The sequence below is a fragment of the Quercus suber genome, unplaced genomic scaffold (genome assembly GCF_002906115.3).
Source record: "Quercus suber isolate HL8 unplaced genomic scaffold, Cork oak 2.0 scaffold_285, whole genome shotgun sequence".
In the NCBI taxonomy this organism is placed as follows: domain Eukaryota; kingdom Viridiplantae; phylum Streptophyta; class Magnoliopsida; order Fagales; family Fagaceae; genus Quercus; species Quercus suber.
This window is the reverse complement of record NW_027069741.1, coordinates 60,560-71,991: the sequence shown is the minus strand read 5'-3', so window position 1 is coordinate 71,991 and position 11,432 is coordinate 60,560. Positions and strand designations below refer to the sequence as shown.

Genomic DNA, 11,432 nt, shown 5'->3' with positions numbered 1-11,432 from the left:
TGTATGTTTCTTGGGTCAAGGGCCCCAACCAGACAATCAATTGCCCTCATCATCACTCATCAACAAAATCATCATCATCATTAACAACATCCCTTTAACTTTCTACAAACGCAAACTTGTCAGATCCAAGCCCATGAATCTCCCTAGAAAACCTCCAATTCCTAATCATTCCATACCTCCAAAATGATGTCTTAATCTCATCCCTAACCATCCTTATTATGTGTAGAATCCAATTCTAATTCCCTAACATAAACACATCCTACATGACCATGGCCAAGAACTTCAAAAGAAGTCAAAGTAGTCCACTCTCCCAACTCACATGCCCAAAATAGCCCAAAGGTTAGGTACCACAACCAACAAATGTCCCAAATACCCAATAACAACCCCAAAAAAAAAAAATATATCAAATTAAAAACGTGCCCTCCTCTTGACTCTGCACATTATTATCACCCATCAATAAGTCCTTATCATCATCAACCTCTCTGTCTCTCTCTCTCTCTCTCTCACAGAACTTTCTACAAACACAAGCTTTGTCAGATCCAGATTCCAAACCCATCAAACCCATGGATCTCCCACCGGAACATCTACAATTCTTAACAATCCCAGACATCCTCAAAGAATCAATCTCCATCCCCAAACAATCCCCAAAAACCTTTTACCTAATCACCTTAACTCTCATCTTCCCTCTCTCCTTTGCCATCTTAGCTCACTCTCTCTTCACCCACCCACTCCTGACCCATCTCCAAAACTATCAACCCGACCCGACCCAAACCCGACACCAATGGACTCTCCTCCTCCTCTTCCAATTCCTCTACCTCATCTTCCTCTTTGCCTTCTCTCTCCTCTCCACTGCGGCCATAGTCTTCACTGTAGCCTCTCTCTACACCTCAAAGCCAGTCTCTTTCTCCTGCACAATCTCGGCCATTCCCAGCGTTTTCAAGCGCCTATTCGTTACCTTCTTATGGGTTTCTCTTCTAATGGTGATCTACAACTTTGTCTTCCTTGCTTTCCTGGTGTTATTGGTCGTAGCCATTGATACCCAGAACACCTTTTTGCTTGTTTTTGCAATTTTGATCATTTTCATACTCTTTCTCTTTGTTCATGTCTATATCACTGCACTATGGCACTTGGCTAGCGTGGTTTCTGTGTTGGAACCGGTTTATGGGTTTGCTGCCATGAAAAAGAGCCATGAGTTGTTGAAGGGAAAGACCCTTTACGCCTTTGTGCTTGTTTTTTTGTACTTGGCGATCTGTGGGTTATTGGTGGAGTTTTTGGGTCAGTGGTTGTGCATGGAGGTGAAAAATTTGGTGTCTTTGTGAGGATTGTGGTTGGAGGGTTCTTGGTGGGTGTGTTGGTGATTGTGAATTTGGTGGGTTGTTGGTGCAGAGCGTCTTTTACTATGTTTGTAAGAGTTTTCATCATCAAGGGATTGATAAATTAGCTTTGCATGACCATCTTGGTGGGTATCTTGGGGAGTACGTGCCTCTCAAGAGCAGTATTCAGATGGAGAATTTGGAAATCTGATATAGATTTCATGACAATTTCATGTGTAAGTTTGAAACTTCTTCTGGATTTGATCTAAAAAAAAAAAAAAAAAAAACCTCCTTCTGGATTTCTTTAGGGCCATGTTTGGGATGAGACAAAAGACATGAACTTATGATTTTGAAAAAAAAAAAAAAAAAAATTCATTACTGTCCCAATTACGGTGTATTTTATATTCTTCAGTTCGATTTAATTATATGATTAATGTTATTATTTTCAAAAAAAATTCATTCATTCATATGATTTATTGGTCAGTACAATCACATAGTTGAATTCAACTCTGGAACTTATGGAATAACACCTAAAAAGTAAAAATTGCACTTTTGTTGTTTTCTTAAGGAAAAAATTTTACTTAAAATTTTCTTATTTTTGAAAACTTGGTAAACTCTAATGTAAAATAAATAAAATTGTATTACACCACAAAACTTATTCATTTTTGTTGAACATTTAGAAGTAGTTTTAATTGATATATATACAGTTTGTCGAAACTCAATCTATAACTTATTTCAATTTATACATATATATATATATAGCTTTTTCAGTTTATATATAGCTTGGGTAGACTATATATTTTAATAAATGATTTTTGCTTTGAAAGCACACAAAATAACAGTATGGGGAAAAAAGAAAAGAAAAGAAATAAAGTCACTTGGCTTACAGGGATAAATGAGTAAAATAAAAGAGAAAGAAAGAAAGTCAAATTCTTAGTCTCCGCTTGAGAGGAGGGAATGGAATGGAATGGAAAGGAATAAAAAGAATAATTTTAGAATATTCTTTCATTCTCTTGTTTGGGAGTTTTAATGGAGGGAATGGAAAGTCCATTCACTTGTTTGGGAGTTTAAGTGGGAGGGAATGGAATGGGTAGGAGGGAACACCCATTCCTTTCTATTCTCTTAAAATCTCAAATTTTCATTCCCCCCAAAATTGGGAGAAATGGGAGGGAATGGAATTAGATTTAATGATTTTTTTACTAAAACTCCTAAAAAACCCCTATATATTCAACCCTTTATTTTAAAACAGGGGTTTAATAGTAATATTGTCATAAAATGATTCAATTCCATTCCCTCCATGTTGCTCCCAAACAGGATTACTTACATTCCATTCATTTTCATTCCTTTCCATTCCTTTATTTTAAAACATCCAAACAAGGTTACTTAATTCCATTCCATTCCATTCTTTTCCATTCCTTTCCCTTGCTTAAATACATTCCATTCCATTCCATTCCTTTCTATTCCCTTATGATTATCTCATTCCATTCCATTCCATTCCTTTATGAACTCCCAAGCGGAGCCTTAGAGAACAGGTAAAACATGGGACTCCACTTTTACATGCATTGTTTGCTATTTTTAGTAGCGGTTTGCAACTTCTTAAAACATGACTAATTTGAAATTGAAGGTTGTGAAACATCCAAGAAAGTACTTGTAGGTCTTCAGAGACTATCACAATCTCCCATCCCAGTGTTCGTTTTTTATTTTTTATTTTTAATGTAAAAGATTAACATCTTGTTGTCTTGACTTAGAAAAATTAAAAACTTGAGAAATATTCGTTGCACACAAAATATTTTACATTCATCTCAAAAAATAATTTAAATCAGTTGTTTTTTGGGCTGTGAATAAAATTATGTAAAATGGTTTGTGTGTAAAACCTTCTTTAAAATCTCTTTTATATAGTCTCATAGTTAGGCCTGTAATATCCCAAGAGGACTGATACACTTAATTAACACACATAATATATGATATGAAAAAATAATCATTAAAGTTGGTATATACGTTTTAGAAATAAAAGGTAACAAGTTTCTTAAAAAAAATTAAATAAAAGAAATAAAAGGTAACAAATAAAAACAAACATTTTGAAAGGATTCAGATCCTCTAGATTTTTTAGGGTATTCTATCAATAGATTTCTTTAAATCCTAGCCACACTTTAATGATTTAATGGTATAGTTTCCGTCATGTCAACATTCCACTAACAATATTCTTAAAATAATAAAATAATGTTGTAAACAAAACAATTAAGGTTATTGTTAGTGGAATGCTAATATGAAAAAATCTACCCCATTAAATCATTAAAGCATGGTTGAGATTTAAAGAAATTTATTTGATAGAGTACCTTAGGAAATCTAGGAGATCTGAATCCGAAAGAAATACCACAAAACTTATGAATATTATGTCATTCATTCCATTCAAATCCACTACTAGCTAGGAGAACCTCTATTTTGTACAAATATTGCCTCAATTTCTTATGCCTATTCTTTAAAACTCCGTTATCAAATTTACTTAGCGTGCGTTTGGGAGTTGCGGTTTGCGTGTTTTATGTTTGGGAGGGGCACTATTCATTGACTAACCATGAAGTGAAAAACGAAAACAGGTTTTAGCAACAGTGTTTTGTCATTTTAAAATTATTTTACTACAGTTTTTTTAGCAAAAAGTTTTTAGTTTTCAGCAAATAAGCAGTATCCAAACACATCCTTATTTTATCAAATGCTGCGTCTCATTTCATTCATTGAATGTTTTGTAAATGATTACCACTCATTTGACCTCTACATGCCTGATCTAATATTATATTAAATACCTACTATTTATTGCTGGTGTTCCATGGATTGTGCACCTAATGCAATTGCAACTGCAACGTAGGATTGAGATTGAAAGTTGGAAAAAGTAACTTTTAATCTCAATCGTTAAATAAAAAAATATTAAAAATAAATAAAAAGTTAAAGCTAAAGTTAAAAGATTAAAAATGTAAAAAAAAAAAAAAATGTAAAGAAATAGGGTTAATTCCATGATGCATTTGCATATTGTAATTGCACCTTATCTCAATCTAACGGAACACATATTGAGATCAAGTGCAATACCCTAGGTTGAGATTGAAAGTTACAACTTTCAATCTCAACCACTAAATATAAAAATATTAAAAAGAAGTAAAAAGTAAAAAGTAAAAGTTAAAAATTTAGAAAGGTAAGAAAATTTGTGAAGGAAATAGGGTAATTACATGATGCAATTGCTAATCTCAATCCATTTTCCATTAGTCCTCGTGGCAGAGTCGCATAAGGGTTGATTTCTCTTCTACAATTACAACCAAACAAATCTTAACTCACAACTTTGAATTAATTTATCTATAAGTATATATATATATATATATATAATGTGAAAATTAATGGATGTCCTTAGGGCATTAAGACATTAAATTAGGTGATATTTTTAAAAGGTGTTGGGGACGTTTTTTGACAAGGGCCGAAAATGCGAGAATGACCCAAATCTCCCCTTGGGTTCTTTGGAAGTGTTTATTGTGGAGAACCAAACCCAAAATTCCAAATGTATAATGAACAAAAGGTTAATGGTGCTTTGACAAGAGAGAATTAAAATGCTAATAATAAGAGTGTAGAAAAAGTATAAAAACATAACATGTCTGAAACTTTGACCCACAGTCACCGAGAAGAGGAAATTGAGAGAGGCTGTGAGAAAGAGAGGGAAGGTTCCCCTGTACCCATATTTCCACCCTTAAGATTCAGAATTGTGAGAATGTTTCCTGGCTTGGTGGGTTTTTGCTCTCAAGTTTCAGCTCTATGGGTAAAACGTGGTTCAACAAGTCTGAAACTTTGACCTACAGTCACCGAGAAGAGGAAATTGAGAGAGGTTGTGAGGAAGAGAAGGAAGGTTCCCTTGTACCTATATTTCCACCCCTAAGGTTCGGATTTGTGAGATTGTCGACTGGCTGAATGAGTTTTTGCTCTGAAGTTTCAAGTTTCTGGGTAGAATGTGACTCCAACAGGTTTGAAACTTCGACCCACAGTCACCGAGAAAAGGAAATTGAGAGAGGTTGTGAGGAAGAGAGGGAAGGTTCCCCTGAACCCATATTTCCACCCCTAAGATTTGAATTTATGAGATTGTTGATTGGCTAAATGAGTTTTTGCTCTGAAATTTCAGGTCTCTAGGTAAAACGTGGCTTCCCTTGTTTTGAACTAAAAAGAGAGTTTTATATAGAATTTGGGGTATTGCTAATGACTAGTTTCTAAGTAGTGGAAGAGGCTTTTATCCCCTATGATACCAATTTGGTGTTTTGGCTTGGGTTGCTTTTGTTTAGGGAAGAGTTTGGTAAGCTTTTTACATAATTTTGGAAATAAAGGGGGTTTGCTCTAATTGGTTGCCTTTGGTCAGACATTTCAGACCATTGGGAGGCTCACCTAAGTGAGGCCTAGCAAATGAAGTTGGCCAATGGGAACCAACTATGTTTTAAAGGTAAAAGTGGGTTAGGGCAAAAACTTTAGCCCACAGTCACCCAGAGTATAAAAACTAATTTGGGGTGAAAATTTTGGATACAAGACCTCTTCCATGAGCTTGAGGTGCTACTAGTGTCCCTTACCCACTTGGTAGCACGCATGGGTTGGGCTCACGCAAAAGGTTCGAAAGGAATCGACCCATACCCTCCGAACCAAATATCTTGAATTTCCCATATAAGTCACATGGGCTTGGGTCATGCTTAAAAGAATAAAATAAAATATAATACATGAATTGAGCCCATAATGAAGTCAGGCTTATAGAAATGTGTCGCGAAAATGGGTATTAACATTAGCCCCCCCGAGCACGAGTGGCGCTTGTGGCACTCATGTGAGTAGTTGATGTTTCTCCTTGCTTGTAAATGTTGTGAGTTTGGAGAATTAGTCTTCCTAAAAGTTTTATTTTTCGTTGAGAAGTTACGGGTCTATGAAGTCCATTTGTGTAAATATTTCATGCTTGCCTAACACATCACTGGCCCGATGCGTGTCTGGAGCCCTTTAATATTTTCCAAAGGAGTAAAATTGGATATTGTTAGTAAGCCTTCACTTGGGTCAATACCGTGGGCATCAGGTTGTCTAAGTTGCTCCATTAGATTGGCCTTTTAATTTCACTCCATGTGCTCCAGTAGGAAGTAAGTGGCCTTTGAACTTTCAAATATGCTTAGCTTCCTGTAGCTTTCTTGTGAAATTTGCAACTTGCTTCCTTTAGTCACCTACAAGTAGCACTAGATTTCCTCCACTTAAATTGTACATGGCTCTAAATCCACCACGTCACTTTTGCCTTGTAGTATATAATGTCCTTCTCCCTTGTATAAGGTCTTTGACTTTTCAATTTTGTTCACTTCTTTTATGCTTCAGCTGTGGCTTTGTTTTTTCATCAATGAGCAAACACGACACTTTGCTTCTTTTTTTTTTTTTTTTTTTTTTTTTTTTTTTTTCAGTGGCTTTCATGCCACTTTCTTTAGGCTTTTGTTTTCCTCCTCTCTTCTTGGAGGAGTGTAGGAGGAAATCCTCCTAATATCAATTGTGGAAAGTCTTTAGATTTAAAAAAGCCTCACGCCACCTTTTTTTTTTCCTTCTATGGCGTTCAACCACTTTGTCTTCTTAGCAATACATCTTTCATATTTTCTTCTATTCTTTGTTATTTGCTTCAAGAGCTGTGAATATTTGCTTTAATCCACATTTGCTGAAATCCAAGGGTGGTGAGATGATGGCGGCGAAATGGAGGGCTGGAGGAGATCTTTGTTGGTGGAGAGCATAAATTCGAATAGCTCAGCACTGTCCACTATTCAAAATGTGGATTTAGGTGGGACGAAGTGCCATCGCTAAAGGAAGAGGAAACCCATCGACAAAAAGTAGAGTTGTTCCATCGATGATAGTGGAGGTTTGCAACAGATTGCTGCCCATGGCCGCTGGGCCATCTATACCAATTTTGGCTAAGCAATGTTGTTAGCGAAGAGGAAGGAACCTTCTTCACGAAGGAGCGAGGATTTTGTTGTAAGAAATTGATGCCGAATGTGGCGACAGGATGTTGAATATGTTCTTTGTGCAAGCTCGATAAAGTTGGATGCGATGCTCACCTTGGTGAGTTGATATATTTTTTTGCTGATCTCTCGGATGTATTTAGGGACATTTTGAATGAATAGTGTTGTTGATTGTGTAGGTTGGCTCTTGCTTAGGAGATCACAAAATTTTTGCGATGTTCTGACCCATAAGGTTGAGTCATTGTAATTGATTCTGAATTTCATATCGAAGTCGACTCTCCATTGATTCTGATAGTTGCAAAACATGAAGGTCAATTTGTAGTGCAGTTGTGCTTGATCTTGAGTTGGCTATTGTGTTGAAAGTAGTATAAGTAACTTTCTTGGTTGTAAATTCAAAGGAGTGCAGCCAATGCTAGGCTCGGTCCATGTGAGGAAATGATGATTAATAAGATGCCATCTTGAATAATTGGACCACATTGGTGATGCTGTAAGTTTTGAGTTACTTGCTTGTTGGTCATTTTGGCGAAATTGTGTTTGCCAAGATTAGTTTCGATGAAGTTGTAGCCATGAGCGATTTTGCTGGCCTCCTTCGGGCAACTCATTTGACATGGAAAGGAGCAAAGATATTACTTAGCGATGTAATATAAAAGTGTAACTTAGCTGCTATATGTGGAAGCAGCCCCTAGTATTGCATTCTTGTGGCGAACGTGAACAAAGATGTGGAGTCACGAGTTGTTGCTTCATGTTTGTTGTGATGATGAGGAGAGTGCTGGCGAAACCATTATTAATGATTCCATAGAGTGTCTATTATTTGATCGTGGTATTGCCCATCTATAACAGCCCTCGCATCTTGGGCCTTGATAGGACCAGATTGACCATGATAGCATGAGAGGTCGACTTGTAAAATAGTTGTTGTATACGCTAAAATGATGAATGGCGTAACTTATGAGCAAGTAGGAGATTCCTCTTTGTTGCATGGCTATAAAAAAAACGTTCAATGAAACGTCGTTGTGTCGAGATGCTTTCGCTTGTGGTAATGTCGCAGCGCCATTTGTTTGAGAATGAAGGCACAAATTTTTTTGGCAACATAAAATCTATTGTAGGAAGTCAAAACTCATTGCCAACCCCTTTTCATGCCAATAGGGATTATTGAGTGTGCCGCATTGCCGTCTTGTATAGAATAAGTGTACTTTGGGAGATACACTGTTATTGAGCGGGAACTGTGTAACTCACTTGGTAAGTCACATATCTTCTTCATTTTCTTTTCTTGATTGCATATAATAGTATATTGAGTGAGCCGTACTATGGTTTCTTGTAGGATGCCTTTGGCTTAGAGAATTGTGGTGCTGTCGTTACGACTTTCATCCATGAGGCCAATCTTATTACCAATGCATCATTTTCTGAGGTTGAAGCTACTGTGGATAGCAACATAGAGCTGCAATAGATGAAACCGCGGTCGCTATTAGTAACTTTGAACCCTTTTTGGTCCGTTTCTCACTTGCGGCTTCGAAGTAAAGAAGAGAGCGACTGCAAGCCCATGTCCTAAAGATAGTGATGTTGGATAGGGACTACGACATTGCTTCAACTTTTTTTTTTCCTCCTTTCTTGCTTTCCCCCTTTTTTTTTTAATCCAATTGTCTTGTATTGAGCCCTAAGCTTTGAAATTTCGAACTAGTTAGAATGTGTAATATGGGCTGCTGCCTTGGAAACATTTTCTCTTGTATTTCACCCTTGTGGGCAGCCCACTTATATATAGAGCAGCTCCTGTCTAGTTATATTGATGAAACTTTGAGTTTGTACTGTCATGGTTAGTAGGCACAATTTGTATTTTGTATAAAGAAACAAATATATGATGTCTCAACATGTAATTTGAATTTTGGAATGAAAAGAATGATTTGTACCTCAAGGATGTGAATAGTTTGCATTTTGTACTTTGAGAATGAGTTTCTACCTTTCTTCAATAGGCTATGAGCATGTTTTGTTGCGAAAACAGCTCTTGTATGGCTGTGACCATTTGAATATGTTGAGAAAAGCTTGCTTGGAAGGGTCAAGTGCACCTTGCGATGAAGTAACATAATTTTGATAGATTATATGCACTTAGTCTGTTGAGAATGACTTATGGTTGATTGGATAATTTGTGAATATGGCTTTGCCTTTGCAATGGCAAGTCAGGAGACATGTTGCTTGCTTGCCATGTCTTTGTGAACAGGCTTTGGCTAAGTGCACGTCTCGCTGTTTGTGCACCATTTTTCAGTGCTCTATTGATGGGTAGATTTGGTTTCACATATAGCTGCTCATATATATTGAAGCTTGGCTCGCCGCTTGGTAGTCAACTTATTCTCGACATGTATTAGGTTGCTATTTCGTTAGTTTCAAGAAGCCCCCACATATGGGTTGCGTTTTTGTGTATTGTGGCTCATGGTGCATTTGTTCGTCACCATTTCATAGGGCGATCGTGTTCTCACATACATAGGCTTGCTAATTTCTTAAGGAAGGATTTTATCCTCGCATATAGCAAATTACCACGTGGCAATGAGATAGTGATTTGTTGCGTTGATTTTCCCATAATGTTTTAGGGATGATTATGTCCACCATGTAATGGACCGCTATGATTGAATTATAAGATGTTGTGTTGGCTTTAATATTGCTTTATAAGGCTTGCCTTTATGAAAACGTTGGCTTTCCCTACCTTGTTGAAAGCGTTGCACAATTGCAAGTAGGAGTCTTACCATGAATGAATAATATGACATCTCATTGACTTCCTAATCATTCAATAGGGCTTACCTTTGAGAGAGTAAGTGTTTTTTATTAGGAGAAAGCATTGGCTTTCCCTACCTTATTAAAGGCATTGCACCTTCGCATGTAGGGGTCTTACCACGCTTGGATAATATGATAGTTTGTCGGCTTCCTAATGTTTCATAGGGCTTGCCTTCGAAAATTGGCATAAAGGAGATGTATTGTTGTCACTTATGAGTGAGACGTCAAAGCGACGAATAAGATGCTTCCTGATGAGTTTGGCTATGACCATTGCCATTGCTTTTATTGAGTGGATTTCTAGCAACTAGCATGTGATTTTTGAGCTTTTTGACTTCAATATCTAAAGCGAGGTCTAGTAAAGAATTCTTCAAAGGCGTGTGCACAAACCCTTCTTATTAGTTGGCTTAGTTGTAGATTTCATTTGCAAGAGTTGAGTGACAATAATAATTTTCTTGAGGATGACAACATTGGCGCTTCCCTCTTCAAGCATAATCTTGAATTCAAGAATGATTAAGGTGTTGGCATGGCTTGGAATGCATGCGCTTGTCACGACTTGAGATATATGAACATGCCATGGTTTGGCGTGCATGGATTGACCATGACTTTGGATGCATGAGCTTGTCATGGCTTAGAGTGCATGAGCGTGTTACAACTTTGGCGAAAGGGAATTGAGTCCGACTTTCCCTTTTGTTAGATGGTCCGAGAAGTTTTCCATTTTGTCCCCTAGAGTAATTATGATTTCTATTAGTAAACGATAGTCATGGCTAAGCTTTAGCACAAACGACTTATAGAAAATATTTTGATTAAAAATTTAAAGGATTAAAATGGTTTAAACGATATATATAAAAAAATGAATTAGTAAAGAGAAAGCTTGAAAGTCTTAGCTTAAGTGTGCTTTGACAATAGCATATTGCTTGTATGACTTCAAGACTTGGTTTATGAAATGATGCTACTTGAAGACTTGGTGTGTTGAATATCTAGCGACTTGCGGTGGGCCATTTAGCTATGACCTTTAGCTATTTGGTGAAGACTTCATTTAGCGGTGACGCCAAAAATATTTAGTTGCGAAGAGTCGCACACAGCAGCGATTATTGTTGTACCAAAATAATTTAATCACCCGTGGCAGCCCCGTTATGCTCAGCGCTAACTTAGCAACAATACAACTTGATGTATGGTATGTCGCTACCTCAAGGCTTGGTATATAGAATATCTAGCGCCTTGTGGTGGGCCATTTAGCTATGACCTTTAGCTATTTGGTGAAGTTTTCATTTAGCGGTGACGCCAAAATATTTAGCTGCGAAGAGTCGCACACAGCAGTGATTATTGTTGTGCCAAAATAATTTAATCACCCGCGACAACCCCCATATGCTCAGTGCGT

The 11,432-nt window shown here is 37.0% G+C and overlaps 1 long non-coding RNA gene and 1 other non-coding gene across 2 annotated transcripts; both read left to right on the top strand.

Moving 5' to 3' along the window:
- The first annotated feature begins 238 nt into the window (after positions 1-238).
- Positions 239-1,553, top strand: LOC112013909 (uncharacterized). The gene has a single exon (XR_010632398.1). It is a non-coding gene; the product is annotated as an uncharacterized LOC112013909 (transcript).
- A 5,183-nt stretch (positions 1,554-6,736) lies between these two features.
- LOC136071104 (uncharacterized) lies at positions 6,737-9,203 on the top strand. Its single transcript, XR_010632420.1, has 2 exons — positions 6,737-8,533; positions 8,616-9,203. It is a non-coding gene; the product is annotated as an uncharacterized LOC136071104 (long non-coding RNA).
- Positions 9,204-11,432: the final 2,229 nt, after the last annotated feature.